This window comes from Salmo salar, chromosome ssa14 (assembly GCF_905237065.1).
Source record: "Salmo salar chromosome ssa14, Ssal_v3.1, whole genome shotgun sequence".
NCBI classification, from domain to species: Eukaryota; Metazoa; Chordata; class Actinopteri; order Salmoniformes; family Salmonidae; genus Salmo; species Salmo salar.
Genome location: NC_059455.1, coordinates 47,407,600 through 47,434,571, shown reverse-complemented (window position 1 = coordinate 47,434,571; position 26,972 = coordinate 47,407,600). Strand labels below are relative to the sequence as shown.

Genomic DNA, 26,972 nt, shown 5'->3' with positions numbered 1-26,972 from the left:
GTTTGTGAAGAGCCACCTGTCAATAGAGGGAGAAAAAAAAATAATGATGAAAATATCAGAAAATAACAAAGCACTGGTGCTGTTGAGGTGCGGTCCGGAGTTTCAAACCGTCACTGAAAGATACTTTGCCTATACTAGGAAGAAAATAAAAAACTTATTCTATAGGCTACTTCAACGCTCTATTCGTCATTTACGGACACAGTTTTATGACGTTGACCTTCCCGATTCAGTTCGGTTCTCTCTCGCTCCCGGATTTGGAAATACAATAACATTAAGCGGTTTGTTCGAACCCACTCCTCACGACACTTCCTCCACTGTTCGGCACTCTGTAGGGGTGAATGTGACATCGATGACTCCTCATCGCGGGGAGCCACATACAACAACCCCCGCACCACAGCATCCTGCTTCTGTGCCCGGAAAAACGCTCAAAAGTCATCACATTGTCCATGGTCTATTTCAAGGAGTTCCCATTTGAGTTTATTTCATTGACTGTTGAACTTGGAAAGGAAAGGTAAGCGCTTGACTTCTTTATTGGCTTCAAGGATACATGAACAATGCGTAACAGGCGTTTTTTTTACTGTCTGTGTGTCTCATGTGTAGATAAATGACTAGTAGGCTAGGGAATGACACTTGCATGTCCAGTGATCATGTAATACATTAGTCCTTTGATATGTTGATGATGCGTTGTTTATACCTATATTGTTATATCTGTCTTGTTATCTACATTTTATAATTGACAGATTAACAAGGTAAGTGTTGGTACGCCTGAAATTACGCATGAAAAACAGCTGCATTTGGTTTACACGAACTAAATAAATTCTTATCGGAAGATAAGAAATTATTGTGATGTTTTATTCTGAAATTATATATATGTTATTATTATTCCATTGACATATAGTGGAAACCACACGTGAAATAGACATTTTCACATTTTATAGATATACAGATTTGGTCAAGAATGCGATGACACTGATATTACACCCCTTCATTCCCCAATGTCTCCCCCGGTATAAACTCGGTTAGGCTACTCCATGTATAAAGAGTATTCTCCTATCTCTTATCAGTCCATATCTCGGGTGATTTCATCTCTCCCCTTTGGTACAGGTTATCTCTAGGACCCAGAAGAGTGGGAGAGACAAGTGTTGAACCAGAATACGTATCGTCGTTCCTATTACCTCACATTAGGAAAACATATATTGCTTATCTCCAGTCTAGTCCGTCACTCTTGACTCTTGTTGGGCAGAGACAAGTGGTACAGAGGCAGGTGCAAGTCTGCGATTACCCACTCCAGAATACGCTATTTGTCTGGCGCTCTGTGGTTCTGTTCCTTAGCGAATCAGTGAGCAGAGATCACGAGATAGTTTGGTGGGTTTATGGGGTTATCACGAAAGCTCCCGAGACCAGAGGAACGCCCGCAAGGTGAAATGACACAATATATCATCTGCATCCTGAGAGGCGGTCTGCGTTGCGTAAAAGAAGCGGATGATTGAAGATAAACTGGGAGGTTTCCCGTGTCTCGGGGTGATTCCAGTGTCTCAGGAGTCGCGTCTGAGCGGTAATAGACGAGAGAGACCTAGAGAGAAGAGGTTGTTTGCGCTCCCGGGAGGTCCCGCTCTGCATGAAAAGGAGCGATGTAAAAGAGATTGCCAACGGTAAGAAGAAGTAGAGAAATAACCGATTATGAATTGAAAACAAAAGTTGAGCAGCTGTATCGGTATTTTAGATCTTCATTTAATATTCTATTGTTTTTAGGACGAGAGCTGTGTTTTACCCTGTCCGTTGCTTTCTGAATGCGCGCTTTACGCGTAGGACTCGGTTGGCTATTGTGATATAGATTTTGATTTTACAAAGACTTTTTCAACATGGGGAGTGTGACAAGGACTAAATCAGATATTGCAATCTGTTCCATGACCTCTTGCAACACACTAACTCTGTAATTAAACTACGTTAAGCCCAAACCTGTTCCAATGTTGCATACTGAACTTTTTGAATGGTTACGACAGGTCATTTCCAGTCCACCTGGGAAACCTGTGCGTATTCCTTAGCTATAGTTCTAATTGAAATACAAGTAGTCATGCTCTTGCGAATTTGAACAAAATTGTGTGCAATAATCAATTATTTTCCAATTTTGAACAAATATCTGATTTAAATAGGCCAATTTGTTACGTTTTTGTAAAAAAAAAAATTATATGGTGAGCCATAGGCATCCGAAGTATATTACATTTATGTTTGTTAATCTTTGAGTTAATTTCTGTTCTGAGTAATAATCCAGCGGTTATTGTTCAAACTGGGCAGCCAGGGGTTTTACATGCTACAGACATGGCTGATAGTGTTTAGAATAAAGACAGGGTTGAGGTTGTGTAGACTACATACATGGGTTGTATAGACTATAGACAGGGTTGAGGTTGTATAGACTATAGACAGGGTTGAGGTTGTATAGACTATATACAGGGCTGAGTTTGTATAGACTATAGACAGGGCTGAGGTTGTATAGACTATAGACAGGGTTGAGGTTGTATAGACTATATACAGGGCTGAGGTTGTATAGACTATATACAGGGTTGAGTTTGTATAGACTATAGACAGGGCTGAGGTTGTATAGACTACAAAGAGGGCTGACATTGTACAGGCTAAAATCAGGGCTGAGGTTGGAAAGACTATAGACAGGGCTGAGGTTGTATAGACTATAGACAGGGTTGAGGTTGTATAGACTACAAAGAGGGCTGATATTGTACAGGCTAAAATCAGGGCTGAGGTTGTATAGACTATAGACAGGGCTGAGGTTGGAAAGACTACATACATGGATTATATAGACTATAGACAGGGCTGGGGTTGTGTAGACTACAAACAGGGGTTATGTAGACTATAGACAGGGCTGAGGTTGTAAATACTATAGACAGGGCTAAGGTTGTATATACTATAGACAGGGCTGAGGTTGTATAGACTACAGATAGGGCTGAGGTTGTAAAGACTACATACAGGGGTTATATAGACCACAGACAGGGATGAGGTAAAATAGACTATAGACAGGGCTAAATTTGTATAGACTATAGACAGGGCTGAGGATGGAAAGACTACAAACAGGGGTTATATAGATTATAGACAAGGCTGAGGTTGTATAGACTACAGATAGGGCTGAGGTTGTATAGACTACAGATAGGGCTGAGGTTGTATAGACTACATACAGGGGTTATATAGACCACAGACAGGGATGAGGTTAAATAGACTATAGACAGGGCTGAGGTTGTATAGCCTATAGAAAGGGCTACATTTGTATAGACTACAGACAGGGGTTATATAGACTGCAGACAGAGCTGAGGTTGTAGAGACCATAAACAGGGCTGAGTTTGTATAGACTATTGACGGGGTTGAGGTTGTATAGACTAGAAACATGGCCAAGGTTGGGTAGACTATAAATAGGGCTGAGTTTGTAAATACTATAGACAGGGCTAAGGTTGTATATACTATAGACAGGGCTGAGGTTGTGTAGACTACAGACAGGGGTTATATAGATTATAGACAGGGCTGAGTTTGTATAGATTATGGACAGGGCTGAGGTTGTGTAGACTACAGACAGGGGTTATATAGATTATGGACAGGGCTGAGTTTGTATAGACTGTATACAGGGCTGAGGTTGTATAGACTATAGGCAAGGCTGAGGTTGTGTAGACTACATACAGGGGTTATATAGACTATAGACAGGGCTGAGGTTGTATAGACTGTAGACAGGGCTGAGTTTGTATAGACTAGACATGTTTTGTGTAGATTGCAGACATAGCTGAGGTTGAGGAGACTACAAACAGGGCTGAGTTTGTATAGACTATTAACAGGGCTGAGGTTGTATAGACAGAGCTGCTTTTGTATAGACTATAGACAGAGCTGAGGTTGTATAGACTATAGACATGGCCGAGGTTGGGTAGACTATAAACAGGGCTGAGTTTGTATATACTATAGACAGGGCTGAGTTTGTATACACTATAGACAGGGCTGAGGTTGTATAGACGATTAACATGGCTGAGGTTGTATAGACTATAGCCAGAGCTTGAGGTTGTATAGACAAAGGTGATTTTGTATAGACTACAGACAGGGCTGATGTTGTATAGACTTTTGATATGGCTGAGGTTGTACAGACAGGGCTGAGGTTGTACAGACAGGGCTGAGGTTGTACAGACAGGGCTGAGGTTGTACTGACAGGGCTGAGGTTGTACTGACAGGGCTGAGGTTGTATAGACGATTAACAGGGCTGAGGTTGTATAGACGATTAACAGGGCTGAGGTGGTATAGACTATAGACAGAGCTGATGTTGAATAGACTATAGACAGGGCTGACGTTGTATAGACTTTTGATATGGCTGAGGTTGTACAGACAGGGCTGAGATTGTACTGACAGGGCTGAGGTTGTATAGACTAGACATGTGTTTTATAGACTACAGACAGAGCTGAGGTTGTGTAGACTATAGACAGAGCTGTTGTATTGTCATGTCCTGACCAGTAAAGGGGTTATTTGTTATTATAGTTTGGTCAGGACGTGGCAGGGGGTGTTTGTTTTATGTGTTTCGGAGTTTGTGGTTAATGTTCTATGTTAGTATATTTCTATGTTCGTTCTAGTCTTTCTATTTCTATTTGTAGTTTATTGGGTTGACCTCAATTGGAGGCAACTGTTCCTCGTTGCCTCTAATTGAAGGTCCTATTTAGTAGGGGTGTTTTTTCATGGGTTTTTGTGGGTAGTTATTTCCTGTTTTGTGTTCGTGCACCTGACAGGACTGTTTAGTGTCATTTGTTGTTTTTGTATACGTGTTTCTTTTGTTTTCCTTCTTTAATAAAATAAGAAGATGAGTTTACACGTTCCCACTGCGTTTTGGTCCAATCCCAACGACACCCGTGACATGTATAGACTATAGACAGGGCTGAGTTTGTATAGACTATAGACAGGGCTGAGTTTGTATAGACTATAGACAGGGCTGAGTTTGTATAGACTATAGACAAGGTTGTATAGACTATATACAGGGCTGAGGTTGTAGAGACTATATACAGGGCTGAGGTTGTAGAGACTATATACAGGGCTGAGGTTGTATAGACTATAGACAGGGCTGAGTTTGTATAGACTATAGACAAGGTTGTATAGACTATATACAGGGCTGAGGTTGTAGAGACTATATACAGGGCTGAGGTTGTAGAGACTATATACAGGGCTGAGGTTGTAGAGACTATAGACAGGGCTGATGTTGCATAGACTATAGACAGGGCTGATGTTGCATAGACTATAGACAGGGCTGATGTTGCATAGACTATAGACATGGCTGAGTTTGTATAGACTATAGACATGGCTGAGTTTGTATAGACTATAGACAGGGCTGAGGTTGTATAGAATATAGACAAGGCTGAGGTTGTAGAGACTATAGACAGGGCTGAGGTTGTATAGACAGGGCTGATGTTGCATAGACTATAGACAGGGCTGATGTTGCTTACTATAGACAGGGCTGATGTTGCATAGACTATAGACATTGCTGAGTTTGTATAGACTATAGACATGGCTGAGTTTGTATAGACTGTAGACATGGCTGAGTTTGTATAGACTATAGACAGGGCTGAGGTTGTAGAGACTATAGACAGGGCTGAGGTTGTATAGACTATAGACATGGCTGAGTTTGTATAGACTATAGACAGGGCTGAGGTTGTAGAGACTATAGACAGGGCTGATGTTGCATATACTATAGACATGGCTGAGTTTGTATAGACTATAGACATGGCTGAGTTTGTATAGACTATAGACAGGGCTGAGGTTGTATAGAATATAGACAGGGCTGAGGTTGTAGAGACTATAGACAGGGCTAAGTTTGTATAGACTATAGACAGGGCTGAGGTTGTAGAGACTATAGACAGGGCTGAGTTTGTATAGACTATAGACAAGGTTGTATAAACTATATACAGGGCTGAGGTTGTATTGACTAGACAGGGCTGAGGTTGTAGAGACTATAGACAGGGCGGAGGTTGTATAGACTATAGACAGGGCTGAGGTTGTAGAGACTATAGACAGGGCGGAGGTTGTATAGACTATAGACAGGGCTGAGGTTGCATAGACTATAGACAGGGCTGAGTTTGTATAGACTATAGACAGGGCTGAGGTTGTAGAGACTATAGACAGGGCTAAGGTTGTAGAGATTATATACAGGGCTGAGGTTGCATAGACTGTTGACAGGGCTGATGTTGCATAGACTATAGACATGGCTGATGTTGCATAGACTATAGACAGGGCTGATGTTGTATAGACTATAGACAGGGCTGAGGTTGTAGAGACTATAGACAGGGCTGATGTTGCATAGACTATAGACATGGCTGAGTTTGTGTAGACTATAGACAGGGCTGAGGTTGTATAGACTATAGACAGGGCTGAGTTTGTACTGACAGGACTGGAGTGCTGTATGTCTACCCTCTGGTGATCTTTAACCATAGATGAGTGGACTGATTAACACAGCATTGCTTGTGTGCTTATTAGCACAGTACTGCTTGGGTGCTGATTAATACAGTACTGCTTGGGTGCTGATTAATACAGCACAGCTTGGGTGCTGATTAACACAGCACACCTTGGGTGCTGATTAACACAGCACAGCTTGGGTGCTGATTAACACAGCACCGCTTGGGTGCTGATTAACACAGCACCGCTTGGGTGCTGATTAACACAGCACCGCTTGGGTGCTGATCAACATAGCACCGCTTGGGTGCTGATTAACACAGCACCGCTTGGGTGCTGATCAACACAGCACCGCTTGGGTGCTGATTAACACAGCACCGCTTGGGTGCAGATTAACACAGTACCGCTTGGGTGCTGATCAACAATGTACTAGCTGGGTGCTAATTAACAGAATACTGCCTGGGTTCTAATTAAGAAAGCATTAAATCGGTGCGTCAGCCCAACACGTCAGCAAAATGTATCCTTTACACAATGTACTATATACTGTATCAGAAATTCCCCACCGAGCTACCAAGCCTGGGTTAACCATTCAGCCATCAGACATTAACTGTTTGTGGCTAAATTTAAACTGTTACTCGGGAGAGTGAGCAGAAGAGAGGGACAGGCAGAGAAGCACAGAGACAGAGTGAGAAAGGCAGAGAGAGAGAGGTAGAGCAATACCCTGAACAAAAATGTAAACGTAACATGTAAACTTGGTTCCATGTTTCATGAGATGAAATAAAAGATCCCAGAAATGTTCCACTTCATCCTTCAAGACTGTTGGAAAAAGCATTTCATGTGAAGCTGGTTGAGAGAATGCCAAGAGTGTGCAAAGCTGTCATCAAGGCAAAGGGTGGCTACTTTGAAGAATCTCAAATCTCCAGTATATTTTCATTGTTTAACACTTTGTTTAACACGTTCTTGGTTACTTCATGATTTCATATGTGTTATTTCATAGTTTTGATGTAGAAAATAGTAAAAATAAAGAAAAACCCTGGAATGAGTAGGTGTGTCCAAACTTTTGACTGGTACTGTAGATAGAGCGGGAGGGAGAGGAATACAGAGATAGACAGAAGGGGGCTGGTAGCGGATGCCACGTCTGTGTTTCCTGCCAATTGATCACGCACTGGCTGGCTCTGGCTCATAGGGAAGAAATGGGTGTTGGACAATTGAAATCTGTGAAGGGGGGTGGGGGGGGGGGTGGGGTGGGGGGGCGTTTTACAGTCATCAGTCTGGACAACAAGCATTTAGCTTCTGAAGTTAATAATTGTATATTAGTTATTGTGAGAAAAAATAAATATATATATATATATACTGCTCAAAAAAATAAAGGGAACACTTAAACAACACATCCTAGATCTGAATGAAAGAAATAATCGTTTTAAAACCTTTTTTCTTTACATAGTTGAATGTGCTGACAACAAAATCACACAAAAATAATCAATGGAGATCCAATTTATCAACCCATGGAGGTCTGGATTTGGAGTCACACTCAAAATTAAAGTGGAAAACCACACTACAGGCTGATCCAACTTTGATGTAATGTCCTTAAAACAAGTCAAAATGAGGCTCAGTAGTGTGTGTGGCCTCCACGTGCCTGTATGACCTCCCTACAACACCTGGGCATGCTCCTGATGAGGTGGCGGATGGTCTCCTGAGGGATCTCCTCCCAGACCTGGACTAAAGCATCCGCCAACTCCTGGACAGTCTGTGGTGCAACGTGGCGTTGGTGGATGGAGCGAGACATGATGTCCCAGATGTGCTCAATTGGATTCAGGTCTGGGGAACGGGCGGGCCAGTCCCTAGCATCAATGCCTTCCTCTTGCAGGAACTGCTGACACACTCCAGCCACATGAGGTCTAGCATTGTCTTGCATTAGGAGGAACCCAGGGCCAACCGCACCAGCATATGGTCTCACAAGGGGTCTGAGGATCTCATCTCGGTACCTAATGGCAGTCAGGCTACCACTGGCGAGCACATGGAGGGCTGTGCGGCCCCCCAAAGAAATGCCACCCCACACCATGACTGACCCACCACCAAACCGGTCATGCTGGAGGATGTTGCAGGCAGCAGAACGTTCACGTCGTCTCCAGACTCTGTCACGTCTGTCACGTGCTCAGTGTGAACCTGCTTTCATCTGTGAAGAGCACAGGGCGCTAGTGGCAAATTTGCCAATCTTGGTGTTCTCTGGCAAATGCCAAACGTCCTGCACGGTGTTGGGCTGTAAGCACAACCCCCACCTGTGGACGTCGGGCCCTCATACCACCCTCATGGAGTCTGTTTCTGACCGTTTGAGCAGACACATGCACATTTGTGGCCTGCTGGAGGTCATTTTGCAGGGCTCTGACAGTGCTTCTCCTGCTCCTCCTTGCACAAAGGCGGAGGTAGCGGTCCTTCTGCTGGGTTGTTGCCCTCCTACGGCCTCCTCCACGTCTCCTGATGTACTGGCCTGTCTCTTGGTAGCGCCTCCATGCCCTGGACACTACGCTGACAGACACAGCAAACCTTCTTGCCACAGCTCGCATTGATGTGCCATCCTGGATGAGCTGCACTACCTGAGCCACTTGTGTGGGTTGTAGACTCCGTCTCATGCTACTACTAGAGTGAAAGCACCGCCAGCATTCAAAAGTGACCAAAACATCAGCCAGAAAGCATAGGAACTGAGAAGTGGTCTGTGGTCCCCACCTGCAGAAACACTCCTTTATTGGGGGTGTCTTGCTAATTGCTTATAATTTCCAATTGTTGTCTATTCCATTTGCACAACAGCATGTGAAATTTATTGTCAATCAGTGTTGCTTCCTAAGTGGACAGTTTGATTTCACAGAAGTGTGATTGACTTGGAGTTACATTGTGTTGTTTAAGTGTTCCCTTTATTTTTTTGAGCAGTGTATATATATATATATATATTTTTTTTTTTTCATTTCCTGAAAAGTTTCTGTTTTGAGAGAGAGGACGTTTTTATCAGACAGTGACGATATGCTTGCGCTGTATATACATTTCTTATGGCTGAAAGTGCGAAAGGAAAGGAGAAGATGTTTGAAGCTTCCATCACACTTTTGTTTGAAGGATGTATTTCATCTACAGAGAGATTAACCTGGAGAAGAGTCCCCTAAGCAAGCTGGTGCTGGGGCTCTGTTCACAAACACACCCCACAGAGACCCCAGGACAGCAACACAATTAGACCTAACCAAATCATGAGAAAACAAATAGATAATTACTTGACACATTGGAAAAAATTAACAAAAAAACTGAGCAAACTAGAATACTATTTGACCCTAAACAGAGAGTACACAGTGGCAGAATAGCTGACCACTGTGACTGAACTAAAATAAAGGAAAGCTTTGACTATGTACAGACTCAGTGAGCATAGCCTTGCTATTGAGAAAGGTCGCCATAGGCAGACCTGGCTCTCAAGAGAAGACAGGCTATGTACACACTGCCCACAAAATGTGGTGGAAACTGAGCTGCACTTCCTAATCTCCTGCCAAATGTATGACCATATTAGAGACACATATTTCCCTCAGATTACACAGATCCAAAAAGAATTTGAAAACAAATACAATTTTGAAAAACCTTTGATAAACTCATATCTATTGGGCAATAATATCGGCAATATTTGTTGCCACAAGAAAAGGGCAAACAGTGAAGAACAAACACCATTGTAAATACAACCCATATTTATGTTTTTTATTTTCTCTTTTGTACTTTAACTATTTGCCCATGGAATTGAGAGAGAGAGAGAGCGAGAGAGAGCGAGAGAGGGAGAGAATCAAATTTTATTTGCCACATGCACCAAACACAACAAGTATAGACTTTTCCGTGAAATGCTTACTTACAAGCCCTTAACCAACAGTGCAGTTCAAGAAGAAGAAAATATTTACCAAGTGGGCTAAAATAAAAAGTTACACAATAAGAATAACAATAACGAGGCTATATACAGTGGGCACCGGTACTGAGTCAGTGTGCGGGGGTACAGGCTAGTTGAGGTAATCTGTGCATGTAGGTGGGGGCGAAGTGACTATGCCTAGGTAACAAACAAACAGCGAGTAGCAGCAGTGTACAAGAGGGGGGGGGGTGTCAATGTAAATTGTCCGGTGGCGATTTTTATGAATTATTCAGCAGTCTTATGGCTTGTGGGTATAAACTGTTGAGGATCCTTTTGGTCCTCGACTTGGTGCTCCGGTACTGCTTGCCGTGCAGTAGCAGACAAAACAGTCTATAACTTGGGTGACTGGAGTCTCTGACAATTTTATGGGCTTTCCTCTGACACTGCCTATTATATAGGTCCTGGATGGCAGGGAGCTTGGCCCCAGTGATGTACTGGGCCATTCACATTACCTTCTGTATCGCCTTACTGCCGAGCAGTTGCCATACCAGGCAGTGATGCAACCGGTCAGGATGCTCTCGATGGTGCAGCTGTTGAACCTTTTGAGGATCTGGGGGCCCATGCAAAATCTTTTCAGTCTCCTGAGGGGAAAAGGTTTTGTCGTGCCCTCTTCACGGCTTTCTTGGTAATTTTGGACCATGATAACTCGTTGGTGATGTGGAGTCCAAGGAACTTGAAACTCTCGACCAGCTCCACTACAGCCCCTTCGATGTTAACCTCTCTAGGGGGTGTGGGACGCTACCGTCCCACCTGGCCAACATCCAGTGAAATTGCAGAGCGCCAAATTCAAAAACAGAAATACTCATTATAAAAATTCATGAAACATACAAGTGTTATACATTGGTTTAAAGATTAACTTCTTGTTAATCCAACCACGGTGTCAGATTTCAAAAAGACTTTACGGCGAAAGCAAACTATGCGATTATCTGAGAACAGCGCCCAGCAGACAAATCATTACAAACAGTAACCAGCCAAGTAGACGAGTAACAAAAGTCAGAAATAGCGCTAAAATTAATCACCTTTGATCTTCATATGGTTACACTCACAAAACTCCCAGTTACCCAATAAATGTTCGTTTTGTTCGATCAAGTACCTCTTTATATCCAAAAACCTCCATTTTGTTAGCGCGTTTTGTTCAGTAATCCACTGTCTCAAACAACATCCGGTGAAATTGCAGAGCGTAATAAACATACATAAAAGATACAAATGTTATACACCAGCTGGCCACATGTAGTGGAAGAAGCCATGGGGATCGTGAACTGCGTCATAAGTCTTTGTATGGTGGATAGGCTTTCAATGGAAAAACAGGCAATTCAAAATAATAGTACTTCCTGGATAGATTTTCCTCAGGTTTTCGCCTGAGGAAATCAGTTATGTTATACTCACAGACATTATTTGAACAGTTTTGGAAACCTTAGAGTGTTTTCTATCCAAATCTACCAATTATATGCATATCCTAGCTTCTGGACGTGAGTAGCAGGCAGTTTACTATGGGCATGCTTTTCATCCAAAATTCCGAATGCTGCCCAAATGCTGCCCCCTACCCTAGTGAGGTTAATGGGGGCCTGTTCAGCCCGCCTTTTCCTGTAGTCCACGATCAGCTCCGTTGTCTTGCTCACATTGAGGGAGAGGTTGTTGTCCTGGCACCACACTGACAGTTCTCTGACCTCCTCCCAAAGGCCATCTCATCGTTGTCGGTGATCAGGCCTACCACTGTTGTGTTGTCAGCAAACTTAATGATGGTGTTGGATTCATGTTTGGCCATGCAGTAGTGGGTGAACAGGGAATACAGGAGGGGACTAAGTATACACCCCTGAATGGTCCCAGTGTTAAGGATCAGCGTGGCAGATGTGTTGTTGCTGTCTCTTACCACCTGGGGGCGGGCCATCAGGAAGTCCAGGATCCAGATGCAGAGGGAGGTGTTTAGTCCCAGAGTCCTTAGCTAAGTGATGAGCTTCGTGGGCACTATGGTTTTGAACGCTGAGCTGTAGTCGATGAACAGCATTCCCACATAGGTGTTCCTTTTCTCCAGGTGAGAAAGGGCGGTGTGGAGTGCAAATGAGATTGCGTCATCTGTGGATCTGTTGGGGCGGTATGCGAATTGGAGTGGGTCTAGGGTGTCCGGGAGGATGCTGTTGATGTGAGCCATGACGAGCCTTTCAAAGCACTCGATTGCTACCGACGTGAGTGGCATGGGGCGGTAATCATTTAGGCAGGATACCTTCGCTTCCTTGGGCACAGGGACTATGGTGGTCTGCTTGAAACATTTAGGTGTTACAGACTCGGTCAGGAACATGTTGAAAATGTCAGTGAAGACACTTGACAGTTGGTCTGCGCATGCTTTGAGTACACGTCCTGGTAATCCATCTGGCCCAGCGGCTTTGTGAATGTTGACCTGTTTAAAGGTTTTGTTCACATTGGCTACCGAGAACATTATCACACAGTCATCCAGATCAGCTTGTGCTCTCGTGCATGCTTCAGTGTTGCTTGCCTCGAAGCGAGCATAAAAGGCATTTAGCTCGTCTGGTAGGCTCGTGTCACTGGGCAGCTCGCGTCTGGGTTTCCCTTTGTAGTCTGTAATAGTTTTCAAGCCATGCCACATCCAACGATCGTCAGAGCCAGTGTAGTAGGATTCAATCTTAATCCTGTATTGACACTTTGCTTGTTTGATAGTTCATCTGAGGCCATAGTGCGACTTCTTATAAGCGTCCGGATTAGTCTCCCGCTCCTTGAAAGCGACAGTTCTAGCCTTTAGCTCGATGCGGATGTTGCCTGTAATCCATGGCCTATGGTTGGGATATGTACGTACAGTCACTGTGGGGACGACGTCATCGATGAACTTCTTGGTGAAGCCGATGACTGAGGTGGTGTATTCCTCAATGCCATTGGAGGAATCCCAGAACATATTCCAGTCTGTGCTACCAAAACAGTCCTGTAGTGTAGCATCCGCATCATCTGATCTCTTCCGTATTGAGCGAGTCACTGGTTCTTCCTGCTTTAGTTTTTGCTTGTAAGCAGGAATCAAGAGGATAGAATTGAGGTCAAATTTGCCAAATGGAGGGCGGGGAAGAGCTTCGTATGCATCTCTGTGTGTGGCGTAAAGCTGGTCTAGGATTTTTTTTCCCCTGGTTGCACATGTGACATGCTGGTAAAAAATTTGAAAAATGGATTTAAGTTTGCCTGCATTAAAGTCCCTGGCCACTAGGAGCGCCATTTCTGGGTGAGCATTGTCTTCTTTGCTTATGGCCTTATAGAGTTGGTTGAGAGCTGTCTTAGTGCCAGCTTCGCTTTGTGGTGGTAAATAGACAGCTACGAATAATACAGATGAGAACTCTCTTGGTAGATAGTGTGGTCTGCAGCTTATCATAAGGTACTCTACCTCAGGTGAGCAATACCTCAAGACTTCTTTAATATTAGACATCGCGCACCAGCTGTTATTGACAAAAAGACACACACCCCCACCCCTTGTCTTACCAGAGGTAGCGTCTCTGTTCTGCTGGTGCATTGAAAATCCCACCAGCTCTATATTGTCCGTTTCTTCGTTCAGCCACGTCTCGGGGAAACATAAGATGTTACAGTTTTTAATGTCCCGTTGGTAGAATAATCTTAATACTAGGTCATCAATTTTATTTTCTAACGATTGCACGTTTGCAAGGAGAATGGAAGGCATTGGGCGTTTACTCGCTCTTCTCCGGATTCTCAGAAGGATTCCCGATCTGCGTCCCCTTTTTTCTTGCGTCTTTTCTTCACGCAAAAGGCGTGGATCTGGGCCTGATCCAGTGAAAGCAGGATATCCTTCTCGTCGGACTCGTTAAAGGAAAAAGTTTCTTCCAGCCCGCGGTGAGTAATCGCGATGTCCAGAAGTTATTTTCGGGTAGCAGCAACATTATGTACACAATAAGTAAAAAAAAATGTGTTAAACAAAACGCAAAAAATATAACAAAATTGCACAATTGGTTGGGAGAATGTAAAACGTCAGCCATGTTCTTCGGCGCCATATTGGGTATGAGAGGGGTATGTAGAGAAAGAGGCCGGATGCCATCTTTAAACACTCCACCATGCCTGACTGGCCCATAGGATGGGATGATAGCAGACACAAGCGGGTGTTTCACACAACTAAAAAAACAACAGAAGAGAGGATTTAAGATAGACAACCTCTGGATCTCTCTCTCTCTCTCTCTCTCTCTCTCTCTCTCTCTCTCTCTCTCTCTCTCTCTCTCTCTCTCTCTCCTGAACATAAAGAGATCTGGTGAAATATTTATGAATTTTAATATAGAATGCATCCTAGCAGCCTTAGCATTTTCTTCCTGCAACCTTGGACCCTGAAAATGTTGTTATCCCCAGTGCATTAGTCATTGGGTAACATGGTGTGTGACCGAGTGAGTTCAAACCCTGGTCTCCAGTGTTGCTCAGGACTGTGTTAGCCCACTGAGCTAAAGGCTAGACATTAGTATCATCTTATTTAGTCAGATGAAAACCACACTGTGAGTAAGTTAGTACTAAAAGAAATGTGTGGATTTTGCATCAAAAGCAACATTTATTCAGCTGCAAAATATCTTCATAATATTATTACCACATATTTTAAACTGTCAACATTTAGTTTGATCAGGTTGTCCTGGAGATCATTCCACTATTCCACCATCATGGCAGAATGTCCGGACACTTCTCTCTCTCTCTCTCTCTCTCTCTCTCTCTCTCTCTCTCTCTGTCTCTCTCTCTCTCTCTCTCTCTCTCTCTCTCTCTCTCTCTCTCTCTCTCTCTCTCTCTCTTGTCTCTCTCTCTCTCTTCTTTCTCTCTCTCGCTCTCTGAATGACATCCAATATTCATGCAGTCAGCCCCATCCACTATCGCTTAGCGTTGAATTTCTCTTTTTCACTTTTCCTAATGCAAAACAGATAAGAAGCAAGGCGGCTCCACGGCTCCACAGATTCACTCCAGTGATCAGAGAGAGAGAGAGAGGTAAGTGTGAAACATAATCTGACCAGTGGAATAATGAAACTCAAGCATCCGATAATGGGCGGGAGGTTTCTATCTAAATGGTGATTATGGTGATTTTCCTCAGCCTAGCCCTTATCAGTTCCTGGAACCCCCTGCAGTTAGAACAAATATAATCACCCACCATTTTATTTGTGTTATTATTAAACACACTAACACACCATCTTCTACACTTTATCTCACTTTATCACATCACGGTCTTCCCTCCTCCCCTGGGCAGCTTCCTGGCCGGTGACTTCATCATATTCAGTTCTGGGATAGATATCAAATTTGTAATTGGCTTCTTGTTACAAGACTTCTTGATTGATATCAGCACATTTAGAGAGACAAACCTTTCACATTCTGTATTGCAGCGAGTGTACAACACGAGGCTTGGCATCTACCTAGATTTAGCGAATTAGCAGTCATTTACTTAATAGTTCTTAGTTTATTCACTCAGTACTCAGTACAGCCTGACGTACACTCTAAATAGCCAACAAGAACTCCTGGATATTGTATCACAATGCACAAAGAGTTTTTTGACAACTTCCTCTGGAGATCGCGAAGAAACCCCAGGAGACTGAAACATAGCAGAGAGGAAGTGCATGCCTGGAGGCGGCGTCGAGATTGTAAACAAAGGCGAGGGAAGTGAGGTGGCCTCCGGGCGAGGCAAAAGCTTACCCCACATCAGCTTTCACTACCTAGCCTTTTCCTCGGTAACGTCCGGACATTGGCGAACAAAAATGAACAAAATACGACTAAGAATCATCTAACAAAAAAAGGATTGTGGATTGTAGCGTCATGATTTTCACGGAAACGTGGCTAAACAACAGCCCGACAACGCTATTGGGCTAGAGGGGCGTGACGTCTTCAGGGCTGATCGTACGGCAGAGGACTCTGGTAAGACCAGAGGAGGTGGTCTGTGCATTTATGTAAACAAAGCATGGTGTACAGGCAGTAAGATAACCAGGAGTCACTGCTCAACCAATCTGGACTACCTGATGATTTGCTGCAGGCCTTTCTAATTTCCTCGGGAGCTTACATCCATTGTTGTTACTGAAGCCTATATATACCTTGCGGATGCTAATGCTAAATTAGCAATGAAAGAACTTCACTTTGCTAATAGCTAACAGCAAACGGCACATCCTGATGGTGCTTTTATTGTTGCAGGGGATTTTAACCACTCAAATCTGAAAACTGTTTCTCCCAAATTCCACGAAAATGTCTCCTGCCCCACTAGGGGACACAATACACTAGGCCACGTGTATACAAACATTCCGGAGGCTTACAAAGCCATTCCCCTCCCCCACATGGGACAGTCTGATCACCTTTCACTGTTCCTGCTCATCAAGTATTTACCCCTTATTAAACGCGTGAAACCATCAGTGAGGACAGTCAGTGTGTGGCCAGAGGGGTCAGACTCATTACTACAGCACCAGTTTCAACACACAGACTGGAGATTGTTTGCCACTCAGGCCACCCTTGACTCACATATGGACATAGAAACATATGCTTCTTCTGTTCTGGATTACATCAACATCTGCATCAAAAATGTCACCACCCATAAACTAATAAAGGCCTTTCCCAACCAGAAGCTTTGGATGAACAGAGAGGTCCGACTACTGCTAAAGGCACGCAATGCTGCTTTCAGATCCGGCGATGCAGAAGCCTACAGCTCATCCAGGGCCAACCTGAAAAAGGGCATCAAGACATGACCAAGCTAAACATGACCACAAACTGCAGATTGAGGAGCACTTCAACAACAACTCCGACCCTCGACGCATGTGGCAGGGCATCCAAGCCATCACAGACTATCAGCCAAAAAACCCTACCCCCACAACCAGCGACGTCTCCATCGCCGACGTGTTAAACAGGTTCTATGCTCGCTTCGACAGGGACAACAAGGATCCAGACATCAAAGCTGAGCTCCCCCCAGATGACCTCCCCCTTAGACTATCCATCGCAGATGTTTTGTCTGCACTAAGCAGGGTGAATGCACACAAGGCTGCTGGTCCTGATGGTGTCCCCAGTCGTGTGCTCAGAGCATGTGCTGGGCAGCTGGCCGAGGTCTTCACTGACATTTTCAACCTGTCACTGGCTCAGGCGGTTGTCCCCACGTGTTTTAAGATGGCAACCATTGTGCCAGTGTCGAAGCATTCGACCGCATCAAGCCTGAATGACTTCCGACCTGTTGCACCCACCCCCACGATCATGAAGTGCTTCGAAAGACTGGTTTTGGCCTACCTTAAGTCCTCCAACACTGGATCCCCACCAGTTTGCCTACCGACCGAACGGGTCTACAGATGACACCATCTCCACAGCTTTGCACTCTGTCCTGACCCACCTGGACAAAACCCACACCTATGTGAGAATGCCGTTCATAGATTTTAGCTCAGCATTCAATACGATCATTCCCTCTAGGCTGGTCACCAAACTCCATGACCTAGGGATCAGCCCCTCTCTCTGTAACTGGACTTTGGACTTCCTGACCAACAGACCCCAGTCTGTCAGGTTAGACAACTTCACCTCCTCAACCCTGAACCTGAACACCGGTGTGCCACAGGGCTGCCTGCTGAGCCCCCTCCTGTACTCCCTCTTCACCTACGACTGCATTCCTGTACACGGACCATTGTCAAGTTCACAGATGACACCACGGTGGTAGGCCTGATCAGTGACAATGACGAGTCAGCCTACAGGGAGGAGGTCAAGCACCTGGCTGCATGGTGCGCTGACAACAACCTGGTCCTCAATGCAAAGAAAACCAAGGAGCTCATTGCGGATTACAGGAAGTCTAAAAGCTGCAGCCATGCACCAGTTCTCATTGATGGCACTGAGTTGGAGCGTGTGTACAGCTTCAAATTACTGGGTGTCTACATCTCTGAGGACCTCTCCTGGACCCTCAACACCGGTCAAAAAGGCACAGCAGCACCTGTACTTTTTGAGGGGGTTGAAGAAGGCCTGTCTGTCTCCCTAGGTCCTGGTGAACTTTTACCACTGCACAGTCGAGAGCATTCTGACTAACTGCGCCACAGTGTGGTTTGGCGGATGCACCGTGGCCAACCAAAAGGCTCTGCAACAGGTGGTGAAAACCACCCAGCACATCACTGACGCCCAGCCATTGAAGACCTACATTTACATTTTAGTCCAGACGCTCTTATCCAGAGCGACTTACAGTAGAGTGCATACATTTTTATTACATTTTTACATACTGGCCCCCCCCCGTGGGAATCAAACCCACAACCCTGGCGTTGCAAGCGCCATGCTCTACCAACTGAGCTATAGTGGGACTGCTTAGGTGTCTGCTTAGGGCGCGTGGCATCATCAGGGACCTGTCACATCCATGCCACAAACTGTTTGTACTCCTACCTTCAGGCAGGCGGTACAGGTCTCTATGTTCCCGCACTAACAGGCTCAAGAACAGTTTCTTTCCAGCTACTGTAACCCTGCTGAACTCTGTGACACGGCACTAGCCATATCCACCCGCCCACCGCTTAGTACTGCCTCTCAGGGACCTTGTTGCACTACTCTCTTTGCACTCTTCACGGTACGACTGGACTCTGACATTGCTTTGCAAAGTCCGATTAAGGACATAATTCAGTTGTACATGTCTACCTCGGTAACCTCATTGCTGCTATCCCTGCATTTCAGTTGCATACCTCCTTGCAATTTCAATTTCCTTCATTGCACTTTTATACATCCCACTTAATAACATACATTGAACTTAATTGTTTCACATGTACATTTTTTGTACTCTTTATTTGCACTTCTGGTCAGATGCTAACCGCATTTTGTTGTACTTGTACTTGTTCAATGACAATAAAGTTGAATCTAATCTAAATCTCTCCCTACTCACTTTCTGCTTCCTCCTTTCTCCTCCCTCCCTTTCTCTCCCTCTCTCCCTTCACTCTCCTCCTCATTGCACCTTCATCTCTTTCTGCTTCCTCCTTTCTCCCTTTCTCTCCCTCTCTCCCTTCACTCTCCTCCTCATTTCACCTTCATCTCTCCCCTCCTCCCTCCATTCTCTCTCCTCCTTTCTCCTCTCTCCCTTTCTCTCCCTCTCTCCCTTCACTCTCCTCCTCATTTCACCTTCATCTCTCCCCTCCTCCCTCCATTCTCTCTCCTCCTCCTTTCTCCTCCCTCCCTTTCTCTCCCTCTCTCCCTTCACTCTCCTCCTCATTTCACCTTCATCTCTTTCTGCTTCCTCCTTTCTCCTCTCTCCCCTTCTCCCCCTTTCTGCCCTCCCTGCCACCCTCCCGCCCTTTCTCCTCCCCTCCTTCTCTTCCTCTTCCCTCCTACTATCTCTCCCGCCTCCCTCTCCCCCTCCTCTCTCTATCCTCTCTCTCATCCTCCCTCCTCCCTCTCCTCTCTCCCTCCTCCTCCCCTTTCTCACCCATAGATGTATATCTAATCAAGGCTGTCAGTAATACATTCCTAACATGTTTCATTTTAAATGTTCAGATGTGGATGAATTGCAGAAATGATCGTGTCTCCAGTGTAAAGAAATATTTCAGTCTTTTCATCAATATCTGCATCCCAAATTGCACTCTATTCCCTATACAGTGCACTACCTTTGACAAGAGCCAGCGGGGACCTGGTTAAAACTAGGGGACTTAAATGGATACCTCAGGATTTTGGCAGAATTTATCTGCTTCCCCAGATGAACTCGTGGATACCATTTTTATGTATCTGTGTCCAGTATGAAGGAAGTTAGAGGTCTTTTTCTGAGCAAATTCTGACTAGAGTTTAGGGCAATGACTGAAAGTCATGTGTATCTACTGGCATGCTAGCAGATACCTATACACTCTTAGAAAAAAAACCTGGAACCAAAAAGGGTTCTCCTATGGGGACAGCTGAAGAACTATTTTGGAACCATTTTCTCTAACAGTGTAGACTTCCAGTCATTCTGCTAAATCTAGTTAGCATTGGCTCACAAAACTACCTCTAACTTCCTTCATACTGGACACAGCGACATACAAATTTGTACCAATGAGATTATCATTGCTAAAAAAAAACACTCGAAGTATCCCTTTAACCTGAGTGTATTCAGAGCCTTTTCAGCTCCGGAGTCAGTCCACCAATGTAAAGAAGTATTACATTGGTAGAAACTGGTACTGCTTGATGTGTTTGAATCCCAGTTCTTATAAATCTGGGCCAGTCATCTGGGTTCTATTAAGAATGGTTAAATATGCAGCAATGTTAAAATGGCAGGGAATAGGAAACATGTTAAGATATCAGGGAATAGGAGGCACGTTAAGATGTTAGGGAATAGGAGACATGTTAAGATGTCAGGGAATAGGAGACATGTTAAGATATCAGGGAATAGGAGACACGTTAAGATGTCAGGGAATAGGAGGCACGTTAAGATGTCAGGGAATAGGAGACACGTTAAGATGTCAGGGAATAGGAGACATGTTAAGATGTCAGGGAATAGGAAACATGTTAAGATATCAGGGAATAGGAGGCACGTTAAGATGTTAGGGAATAGGAGACATGTTAAGATGTCAGGGAATAGGAGACACGTTAAGATGTCAGGGAATAGGAGACATGTTAAGATGTCAGGGAATAGGAGACACGTTAAGATGTCAGGGAATAAGAGACACGTTAAGATGTTAGGGAATAGGAGACATGTTAAGATGTCAGGGAATAGGAGACATGATAAGATGTCAGGGAATAAGAGACACGTTAAGATGTCAGGGAATAGGAGACACGATAAGATGTCAGGGAATAGGAGACACGTTAAGATGTCAGGGAATAGGAGGCACGTTAAGATGTCAGGGAATAGGAGACACGTTAAGATATCAGGGAATAGGAGACAAGTTAAGATGTCAGGGAATAGGAGACACGTTAAGATGTCAGGGAATAGGAGACACGTTAAGATGTCAGGGAATAGGAAACATGTTAAGATATCAGGGAATAGGAGACACATTAAGATGTCAGGGAATAGGAGACATGTTAAGATGTCAGGGAATAGGAGACACGTTAAGATGTCAGGGAATAGGAGACACGTTAAGATGTCAGGGAATAGGAGACACGATAAGATGTCAGGGAATAGGAGACACGTTAAGATGTCAGGGAATAGGAGACACGATAAGATGTCAGGGAATAGGAGACACGTTAAGATGTTAGGGAATAGGAGACACGTTAAGATGTTAGGGAATAGGAGACACGTTAAGATGTTAGGGAATAGGAGACACGTTAAGATGTTAGGGAATAGGAGACACGTTAAGATGTTAGGGAATAGGAGACACGATAACATGTCAGGGAATAGGAGACACGATAAGATGTTAGGGAATAGGAGACACGTTAAGATGTTTTTTATTTATTTTTTATTTCACCTTTATTTTACCAGTTAGGCAAGTTGAGAACAAGTTCTCATTTACAATTGCGACCTGGCCAAGATAAAGCAAAGCACTTCGACAACATACAAAAACACAGAGTTACACATGGAGTAAAACAACATACAATCAATGATACAGTAGAAAGAAATATGTCAGGGAATAGGAGACACGATAAGATGTTAGGGAATAGGAGACACGATAAGATGTCAGGGAATAGGACACATGTTAAGATGTTAGGGAATAGGAGACACGTTAAGATATCAGGGAATAGGAGACACGTTAAGATGTACATTTGAAAATGTCAATGTGGTTGAAGGATTTATTTGAAGGATTCTATTTCTTTTGATTGTCACTGTAGTTCATAAATCTATTTATTTATTTTAAATAGTTGATGACGCCATAGAGTAAAAGCAGTTATTTCCCTTGAAATAAAGATTACGTTATAAATTGTAGATTTTGTCTTGAAAGCAGCAAAGGACTATATTTAGTCAAGCACAATGGAAAATTCATTAAAAGATAGCCTTGTAAAGTCAGAAACACCTTGAGTTGAAATATCGGTGTTACCAACATGTAATCAACAGTACCTTAACTCTCGCTCAGAGCTGTCCTATATACTCATCCTGAGGTTGGCATTCAAATGTTATCATCTATTTTGGTTTCTTTTTGCCCACACCTATTGACAGGCTTTACGTTACTGACACAGACACACGCACACACGCACACACACGCACACACACGCACGCAGGCACACACACGCGCACACACACACACTTTGTTAACCACAACTGGTGCACGATCTCTAAGGTTAAGGACGTTTCTAGAGTTAGAGAACCTCATGATAAGCTGCAGACCATGCTATTTACCAATAAAGTTTATCTATATTTTACGTAGGTGTCTATTTACCACCTCAAACCGTTCGTTGCTGGCACTAAGACCGCACTCAACGAGCTGTATACGGCCATAAGCAAACAAGAAAATGCACATCCAGAGGTGGCGCTTCTACTGGCCGGTGATTTTAGTGCATGTCACTTGTGCAACTAGAGGTGACAAAACTCTTAATCACCTTTACTCCCACACACAAAAGGTCATACAAGGCTCTCTCATACAAGGCCATAACTCTATCCTCCTGATTCCTGCTCAAAAGCAAAAACTCAAACAGTAAGTACCAGTGACTTGTTCAATACAGAAGTGGTACGTTGAAGCAGATGCTAAGCTTCAGGACTGTTTCGCTACCACAGACTGGAATATGTTCCCGGGATTCATCCGATAACATTGAGGTGTTTAATTAACACTGGCTTCATTAATAAGTGCATCGACGACGTCATCCCTGCAGTGACTGTACGTACAATATCCCAACCAGAAGCCATGGATTGCGAACAACATTTGCTCTGAGTTAAAGGCTAGAGCTGCTGCTTTCAAGGAGCAGGAAACTAACCCAGACACCCTCCTGTATTCCCTGTTCACCCACGACTCCAACAACATCATTAAGTTTGCGGATGACACGAAGGTGGTAGGCTGGATCACCAACGATACTAAGACAAGAAACGGGGGGGCGAGTACGCCGTCAACCACATTGATGGGGGGCTGTAGTGGAGCGGGTCGAGAGCTTCAAGTTTTCTTGGTGTCCACATCACTAAGGAATTAACATGGTCCATACACTCCAACACAATTGTGAAGAAGGCTCTAAAACGCCTCTTCCCTCTCAGGAGGCTAAAAAGGTTTGGTATGAGCCTCATCACTGCTTGGTATGACAACTGCTCGGCGTCCGACCGCAAGCCGCTACAGAGGGTAGTGAGTACGACCCAGTACATCACTGGGGCCGAGCTTCCTGCCATCCAGGACCTCTATACTAGGTGTCAGAGGAAGGCCATAAAAATTGTCAAATATTCCAGCCACCCATCAAGTGGTACCAAGTCTGGAACCAACAGGACCCTGAACGGTTTCTACCCTCAAAGCCATAAGACTGATAAATTGTTAACCAAATAGCTACCTGGACTATTGTCCCCCTTTTGCACTTTTCTTATGACTCATCACATACGCTGCTGCTACTGTTTATTATCTATCCTGCTTCCTAGTCACTTTAACCCTACCTATATGTACATATCTACCTTAATTACCTTGTACCCCTGCACATCTACTTGGTACTGGTACTTCCTGTATTTGGCCAATTTATTGTTACTTATTGTTTATTTATTCCTTGTGTTATTATCTTTCTAATTTTCTCTCTGCATTGTTGGGAAGGGCCCGTAAGTAAGCATTTCACTGTTCATCTACACCTGTTGCTCAAATAAAATAATATTTGATTTGATTTGACACACACACACACACACACACACACACACACACACACACACACACACACACACACACACACACACACACACACACACACACACACACACACACACACATCCACACACACACACACTGAAGGCTGCCAGGTACTTTTACAGGAACAGTAGTTCTCAGTGATAGCTGCAAAACAATCCCTCAACACACCATTTTTCCTCTCCCAATTTTCTCTACCTCCACCGCTCCAAAGAATATGAGTAGTTAAACTGTGTCGCCAAATGACACGCTCTTCCCTACATAGTGCACTACTTTAGATCAGGGCCCTGGTCAAAAGTAGTGCACTAACTAGGGAATAGGGTATTATGTGGGTGTATGTATGACACTGAACTCTGAAATTCCAACAAATAAAAGGGGCTGACTGGAAAAGCAATTTAAATTACTCGACACATGGAAAAGCACCGCTTTGTTTGGAATTCTAATGAATATTAAGTTTCACATCCGAGCAAAGACACATTTAAATTGTATAGTTCAGCTGAGCCATTATTGAAGGGTAGATAACGGTGGTCAAATAAGACAACTTGTGTGTGTGTGTGTGTGTGTGTGTGTGTGTGTGTGTGTGTGTGTGTGTGTGTGTGTGTGTGTGTGTGTGTGTGTGTGTGTGTGTGCGTGCGTGCGTGTGTGCGTTTGTGTGTGTGTGCGTGCATGATCACTGACCACGTATCTACTAATCCACTTCCTGTCCACAGAGCACTGACTATAAGATAACCTCCTCTCCTTCTCTCCCACAGAGCACTGACTATAAGATAACCTCCTCTCCTCCTCTCCCACAGAGCACTGACTGTAAGATAACCTCCTCTCCTTCTCTCCCACAGAGCACTGACTATAAGATAACCTCCTCTCCTTCTCTCCCACAGAGCACTGACTGTAAGATAACCTCCTCTCCTCCTCTCCCACAGAGCACTGACTGTAAGATAACCTCCTCTCCTCCTCTCCCACAGAGCACTGACTATAAGATAACCTCCTCTCCAACAGAGGACTGACTACAAGATAACCTCCTCTCCTTCTCTCCCACAGAGGACTGAATGTAAGATAACCTCCTCTCCTTCTCTCCCACAGAGCACTGACTGTAAGATAACCTCCTCTCCTTCTCTCCCACAGAGGACTGAATGTAAGATAACCTCCTCTCCTTCTCTCCCACAGAGCACTGACTGTAAGATAACCTCCTCTCCTTCTCTCCCACAGAGCACTGACTGTAAGATAACCTCCTCTCCTTCTCTCCCACAGAGCACTGACTATAAGATAACCTCCTCTCCTTCTCTCCCACAGACCACTGACTATAAGATAACCTCATCTCCTTCTCTCCCACAGAGCACTGACTATAAGATAACCTCCTCTCCTTCTCTCCCACAGAGCACTGACTATAAGATAACCTCCTCTCCTTCTCTCCCACAGAGCACTGACTGTAAGATAACCTCCTCTCCTCCTCTCCCACAGAGCACTGACTATAAGATAACCTCCTCTCCTTCTCTCCCACAGAGCACTGACTGTAAGATAACCTCCTCTCCTCCTCTCCCACAGAGCACTGACTGTAAGATAACCTCCTCTCCCACAGGGCACTGACTGTAAGATAACCTCCTCTCCTTCTCTCCCACAGAGCACTGACTGTAAGATAACCTCCTCTCCTCCTCTCCCACAGAGCACTGACTACAAGATAACCTCCTCTCCTTCTCTCCCACAGAGCACAGACTGTAAGATAACCTCCTCTCCTTTTCTCCCACAGAGCACTGACTGTAAGATAACCTCCTCTCCTTCTCTCCCACAGAGCACTGACTGTAAGATAACCTCCTCTCCCACAGGGCACTGACTGTAAGATAACCTCCTCTCCTCCTCTCCCACAGAGCACTGACTGTAAGATAACCTCCTCTCCTTCTCTCCCACAGAGCACTGGCTGACCACAGTGACCTGAGACCATACAAACTGCTTGGTTGATGAAGATACAGACAACAGGTTGGCCCCACCCCTCCACACCATCCCCGACCCATCGTTGAGCTCTTCAAAAACATTTAACAATCAACACTTCTGAACAACGTTTCCTTCTGACACACTCTCTCGACCTTTCACCAGAAAAACAACAGCCTGGTCCCACAACAGTGACTGTAGCTCCAGCCTGGTCACACAACAGTGACTGTAGCTCCAGCCTGGTCCCACAACAGTGACTGTAGCTCCAGCCTGGTCACTCAACAGTGACTGTAGCTCCAGCCTGGTCCCACAACAGTGACTGTAGCTCCAGCCTGGTCCCACAACAGTGACTGTAGCTCCAGCCTGGTCCCACAACAGTGACTGTAGCTCCAGCCTGGTCCCACAACAGTGACTGTAGCTCCAGCCTGGTCCCACAACAGTGACTGTAGCTCCAGCCTGGTCCCACAACAGTGACTGTAGCTCCAGCCTGGTCACACAACAGTGACTGTAGCTCCAGCTTGGTCCCACAACAGTGACTGTAGCTCCAGCCTGGTCCCACAACAGTGACTGTAGCTCCAGCTTGGTCCCACAACAGTGACTGTAGCTCCAGCCTGGTCCCACAATAGTGACTGTAGCTCCAGCCTGGTCCCACAAAGACCAGTAAACGAAGAGGAATAACAGTAGTCTGAAGCTGCTCACACACAGTAACATGGTGCCCCCTCTTCCCACCTTTTGACGTTGGGAACCATCTTTTCAAAGTACTCTCTGTCCATCTTCTCTCTGTCCATCTTCTCTCAGTCCATCTTCTCTCTGTCCATCTTCTCTCAGTCCATCTTATCTCTGTCCATCTTCTCTCTGTCCATCTTCTTTCAGTCCATCTTCTCTCTGTCCATCTTCTCTCTGTCCATCTTCTCTCTGTCCATCTTCTCTCTGTGTATCTTCTTTCAGCCCATTGTCTTTCTGTCCATCTTCTTTCTGTCCATCTTCTCTCTGTCCATCTTCTTTCAGTCCATCTTCTCTCTGTCCATCTTCTCTCTGTCCATCTTCTTTCTGTCCATCTTCTCTCTGTCCAT

The 26,972-nt window shown here is 44.6% G+C and overlaps 1 long non-coding RNA gene across 1 annotated transcript; it reads left to right on the top strand.

Moving 5' to 3' along the window:
- The first annotated feature begins 1,240 nt into the window (after positions 1 to 1,240).
- Positions 1,241 to 26,732, top strand: LOC106569820 (uncharacterized). Its single transcript, XR_001320562.2, has 3 exons — positions 1,241 to 1,652; positions 15,232 to 15,295; positions 25,881 to 26,732. It is a non-coding gene; the product is annotated as an uncharacterized lncRNA (long non-coding RNA).
- The last annotated feature ends 240 nt before the right edge of the window (positions 26,733 to 26,972 follow it).